General features: G+C 43.4%; 1 protein-coding gene across 7 annotated transcripts in view; it reads right to left on the bottom strand.

Moving 5' to 3' along the window:
- Window positions 1–5,687, bottom strand: part of Meig1 (meiosis/spermiogenesis associated 1) — a 17,860-nt gene extending 12,173 nt beyond the window's left edge. The window contains exon 1 of one of the 7 annotated variants that reach the window (XM_087591469.1): window positions 5,461–5,687. The gene's annotated coding sequence lies outside the window, so the exon portion shown is untranslated. 7 annotated transcript variants of the gene reach the window in all.
- Between the last annotated feature and the right edge of the window lie 396 nt (window positions 5,688–6,083).

The raw sequence follows: 6,083 nt of genomic DNA, 5'->3' as shown, positions 1-6,083 counted from the left end.
AGCTGCAAAACAAGGCTAACCTTATGGTGTAAGAGCTAAAAAGTATAAAAATATTGATGCTTCAATATTTAACTTGTTGCCAGAAAAAAGAATTCTCAATCTTTTGTGAAAGGCATAACTTTTTCACTAATGTTTACTTTTTAAATAAAAACACTAAATAACAATTATCTATTTTCTTCTGGTTTTGTAAGGCTCTGTGAGTTAGTTTTCTAGTTTTGCTCAGATAGAAACACCTATGCACAGTATATACATAGTAAATAAAATTATATAACAAAACACACTGGATTTCTATAATACATATGTATAACACTATAAACAGGAAGTGGCAATGGTTGAATGTCTACTTTTTAGAAACTGGATTTCATTAAGCACTATTAAGCTATGTGTGTATTGAAAATAAAAATCCCACCAATCTTAAGTCCCTGACATTAAGTTCTAAGGTAACAGCAGTCACCCCTGACATAGCCAACTACCTCAAGCTCTCTCCCTTCAAACAACCATTCAGAAACAGCTACAAAACACACTTTAAAACTCTTCACTGGGGCCCACAAGGTAACAAAGGATGCTGAAGCCTCGTTCCTTTGCTTTGGTTTTGTGTCTGACTTTGGGTCAGAGGAATGCCTAACTGTACGGGGATGTTAACCATCCAGTCACAGTCTGCCTATTTAAACTATCTCACCACCCTTCGAAGCTGAAGACAGAAGGCAGCCAAGAATTTGAGAAATATTGGATTTCCACCAGGTCCTTTGCAACATCAGAGTTGATACAACAGGGGCGGAGGGCACTTACAGCCTGCGACTCCCAACTTAAACAAGACCGTTATACACATCTTTTAGCCCTGTTTAGTTTCTTCCTCTACTTAACTCTAAAGCTTCTATAAGCGCCCCAAACACAAACCTGGGGTCCCGAGACCTTATTCCTTATTACCCCCGCTAGTGAGTCACGTGAATTACGTCTTTCTCTACTTTTCTCCTTGTTGTGTGTCTCCTTAATTGGTGCATTTGGGATGGGTGGCTGAGTCCAGCCTGCTGTCGCTGAAGCTTTTGCCCTGTAACCCCGTATAGATAACATGCCTAATCTTCCAACCCCCATCTCCTCACCTTATATCATTATTTGCGCTCCTAGCAGGTGGCAGGATCCCTTTAAACTACATGTAAACCTTGGTCGAGACAATAAACGCACTGGGTCAACATAGTTTTCTAAACACAGTCCTTAAAACAGGGGTTCATTTTAAAGACTAAAGTGCCCCCCCGCGCCTGCAAGCACCCCCGCCTGATCGGTCCATCTTCCTGGTGTGCCAGTCTGCGTTTGTGTAAAGCCACCCCGTAAGAGGGTTCTCACAGCTAGCGTGCTTTGTCTGCCAGAAAACACGTTTTTTCCCCATAAGTCATGACGTCTGTAAATTCTAATCTACCCAGAAGAAGCTAAACCAAAGACCGTCCTCTGAGCCTTGGCATCACATAGCTATACAGTAGCCGACTCGCGGAGAAGAATTTAGCAGGGTAGCGGATCCTACGATGTGGGAGGGACCAAGTGAAGACCCGCCCTAAAAGAAAAGAAAAAACCCCGGGTACCAGAGCGGCCGGGCGGAAAGGGCGGGGCCTGAGCTCCTGGGGCGGGGCCGAGCCAGCCGCACGGCGATCAAGGCCCGGGTTCTCGCTGCGCATCCGCTCAGGTCTGGCTCCCGCTATCCGCGGTTACCCTAGTTCTGCCGGCCTCGCAGGAGGGCGCAGCGGTGCTCGTGTTCCCTACTCGGGATCTTGGGCTGAGACAGCCAAGGACTAACTGTAGCGGCCCGTGCAACCCGCGCGTCTCCTAGCAACGCAGCGACGCTGCTCTGCCCGCCCACGTGAGCGAGCCGAGCCCAGTTTCCTTCGGCCCCGCCCCCCGCATCTGGGTCTTTGTGCGCATGCCCAAGAGCTAGTCTGGGCAAAGAGGTCTAAGATCTCTGTAGCGGAAAGCCCAGAGTGGATCCTGTTCGCTGCTGTTCACTGTTATTTGAAAGCCTTTGAGAGAATAGAGATCCTACAGGTTCTGAATCCTGGTGGAAGATAACTGTGTTTGGATTCAAGGAATTCATTCAGCATGGTGTCTGGCAATCACTAAATGAAAGGGTCCCATCTGTAGGTTTATTTTCCCACCAGTATCTAAACTAATAGTTAATATATCACCTATTTCGGTGAAAAGTGTTTCAAGATTTGAGTCGAGAGCCATGATGACTATCTAATAAATAGAGGATGAAAGGGAAAAGGGGGACACCTGGTCACCGAGAAGCCCCACAACCAGTAGTTAACATTGCAGGGATTTTGTGAAACAGTTGTTAAACACAAGCCACAGTTTTTACAAACTAAATTCTGCAAAGTTCTCGTTAAAGGACTCATTGAGTGCTAAAGAGTTTTTTTTTTTAGTTAAAAAAATATGGACTTATAACTCTAGTTTCCTTAGCCAAGATGAATCTCTGAACTTTAGACCTAGCTAAACAATTTGTATTCCATATTCAAACAAAGGGAACTCCCACATCCACCTGTTTGACTAGCTGTTACCCACAGTCCTCTGTTTCTATCATTCCATCCATCGGCAAGCAAGACCTGTTGGCTTTAACTCTCATGCAAGTCCAAAAGGCCATCTCTTGGCAGTCTCCAGTCACCACACTAATTCCCAACATCGCTGCCCACCCCCATAGCCTGTTCTCCAGACAACCGTCAGCAAGAGCCTCTTAAAACCTAAATCAGATTATGTCAGTCTTGCACTCCAGCAATACTGTGATCCTGCAATAGCTTTCTAAAATTTTATCCACAGTAAAACAAAAGCTTCAGAGGTTTACAAGGCCAGTACTTTCCATAGTACTCTTACAGGTTTGTTGACTTCCTCTGGGTCAGTATGCTCCCGTCATACCTAGCTGAACAGCTCCTAGTATGCAGTAAATGTGAATGCAGCCTGCTTAGAGTGAGGAAATATACTTCACCATGACACTTCTGCTGCGGTCGCTCTGAGGCTATGAGCAGGAAAGACAAGATAGCTACCAAGGGGGCATTTCAGAACACAGTGCCCTTGAAGTCTGGGCTAAATTTACATAACAATGTAACGACTGGACAATAAGAACCTGTCTGCTGCTAGGGTTGCTGTGAGACAGAAATACCAAACACAGAATGCTTGAGACAGCATCTGGAACTAGTTACCCAAGTGCTGGTAGCACATTTTACTGGAAGGCATTCTGTGAACGAGGGTTCTTTGACTGCTTTACATTGATGCCTTAGTGTTCAGCGAGGGAGCGGGAACATATAGAGAGTGGATGACTGTTTATTGAACAAATAAGTGAATTTGGACCATCAGATTTCCTAGAGTATGGCGACGGGCTTCTTTGGTTCCTTACCTGAAACCTCCAAAGTTTTTCATTTTAAAAGTCCGTGTGTGTGTGTGTGTGTGTGTGTGTGTGTGTGTGTGTGTGCACTATGTGCCTATACATACATGTGCATGTCTATGTCTCAGTGGGTATGTGCACCTGTGTACAGATGCTTACAGAGGCCAGGGGTGTTGGATCTCCTGGGACTAGAATGACAGGTGATTTTTTTGAGCCACCCAGTGTAGGTCATGAGAACTGAAGTTGTCGTCTCTACAAGAACAGTACTAAGTCTTAACTACTAAGCCCTCTCTCCAGTCCTACACAATGTCTTTTGGACTATAGCCACACCCACCTCTCCCTCCCTTTCTCCCCAGACACCCCAGCAATTCCTTTTCACCCTTCATATCTTCTCTCCCTGCCTTAGTTTGTAAGAAGAATAAAAGATTTCTGAACCCACAATGGCCAAAAATGAACTCAAAAGCAAACACATGATTAATCTGAGATCGTACCACAGTGTTTATGTGCCAAGTAGCACAGTTCACAGAAGTCTCCATTCCAGTGTTTGTTGTTGTTTTGAGATGGGTTTCCCTATGTAGCTCTGGCTGACCTGGATATTGCTGTGTGGACCAGCTTGGTTTTGAACTCAGAGATCTACCTGCTTCCGCCTCCCCAGTGCTGGAATCAAAGGGTCGTGCCACCACACCTGAGGCTCGGTTCTAAACTCAAAATACACATATTCTTAATTACCCATGCTGCCATGACACTCAACACTGACAAGCACTGCTTAGTGCCTCACGTTCAAGAGCGTCATTATTTTTGCTGTACATGCATTATTTTAAAGATGTATTTATTTACTTTTATAGGAGTACACTATAGCCATCCACAAGACACACCGGAAGGTGGCATTGGATCCCATTACAGATGGTTGAGAGCCACTTTGTGGTTGCTGGGAATTGAACTCAGGACCTCTGGAAGAGCAGTCAGTGCTCTTAACCGCTGAGCCATCTCTCCAGCCCCGCATTGTTCTAACATAGGAACAATGGCTTAAATTATGGAAAGCAAAGACTTTTAATATTTTCCTGCCATTATCCTTCAGCATGTAAGTATTAAAATTAACATATGGATGGATTGTATTGTGTTGGAATCTTTAATTTCCAAAATTTTCCTTTGAAATGCTGATTTGAGCTTTATAAAAAAAGAAAAAGGGGTTGGGGATTTAGCTCAGTGGTAGAGCGCTTGCCTAGCAAGCACAAGGCCCTGGGTTCGGTCCCCAGCTCCGGAAAAAAAAAAAAAACAAAAAGAAAAAAAAAACTGCTGGGCATGGTGATGCAGCATTTTGAGCCCAGCATTTGGGAGGCAGAGACAGGCAGATCTCTGAGTTTGAAGCCAACCTGGTCTACAGAACAAGGCCCAGGATAGCCAGGGCTACATAGAGAAACCCTACCTCAAAAACAAAAACAAACAAACAAAAAAAGACAACAAACGAACAAACAAATACAAAACCCAAACAACAAACAAACAATCACATTTGCTTGGAAATAGAACAGAGTTTTCAACAATTTCTGAAATGGTTGTACATATCTGTCTGCCATTTTATGTTGTCCTATTTGTGCAAGGCCACTGTCAGTACAGACGATTCTAAAATTAGTATCACTCGACTCTAAAAAATGCTAAAGTTATTCTGCAACCCAAAGCACCAAATATTGTCAGGATTTAATTCTCTCTGTAAAAAGACACAGGCCTGCCCATCCATTAGTAGGCAAATTTACTACATATATATATGTGTATGTATGTATGTATATATATATATATGTGTGTGTGTGTGTGTGTGTGTGTGTGTGTGTGTATCAAAGAATTGTTTTCAAATAGATCTCTTTAGGACTTATTATCAGTACATTTTTATGTGCATGCCTGTTTTATATACTTATGTGTCCAGTGTTGTATAAAACCTCTCAAAGGAAAAAGGGTCTCGAATGGCAAAAGTTCAGTCGTAAGAATAGAAGTACATATGTTGCTTACAGGGGTAACTGCTTCTCACAATTATTTCCTACTGTATACATTGTAAAGAGAAAAGGAGTGAACAAGTAAATAAGACCATGAATCATAGTTTGTCTTGCCTTTTGAGGAGCTCCAACTTTTGAGAAATTCTCCAGAGGACCAGACTCAGTGCAGAATTTACTGTCCTGTATGGACAACCCAGCCACAGCAGCCGTCCTCGCTTAGTCTAGGAAAGAACATGTTACACACAACCAAGGCTTTGCCAGTGTTACTGTGGTAGAATGTCTAAGTTGCTACCTATGTCTAGAGCACTTCCCTCTGCTCCCCTTCCTCCCCGCTTCCTCTTTATGAAAACCTTAATGTGAATAGAACCGGGCATTATGACTGCAAGAATAACCCGCTGTTCTCTGACCATGACATTCCAATCCCTCCACTCAGAGCTTACTCCTGGCCTCATCACTTCTCTCTCTGTGAAAGTATTCTTTGCCATATTCTAAACTTCTGTGGTTTTTCAAATGTGCTGATTTCTGATGGCACATCAGAGTTAGCTGTGTAACCACTGTGGACAGAGAAACCTCATCCGAAAAGAAAAAGAGACTGTTTATTCTGGGGCCATTTTTATTAACCTTGGGGCTGGGACACAGATTTGGGTCATCCTAAATTCCATGTTCTAACACGGAAAGAGTTTCACGGTTTTATAGAAGAAAGTCATAAGTCAAGTCATATTTAAAATATAGTGTAC

Source organism: Rattus norvegicus, chromosome 17, assembly GCF_021556685.1.
Source record: "Rattus norvegicus strain SHRSP/BbbUtx chromosome 17, alternate assembly SHRSP_T2T, whole genome shotgun sequence".
NCBI classification, from domain to species: Eukaryota; Metazoa; Chordata; class Mammalia; order Rodentia; family Muridae; genus Rattus; species Rattus norvegicus.
Note: the sequence above shows the minus strand (reverse complement) of the source record. Positions and strands in the feature narration are given on the sequence as shown.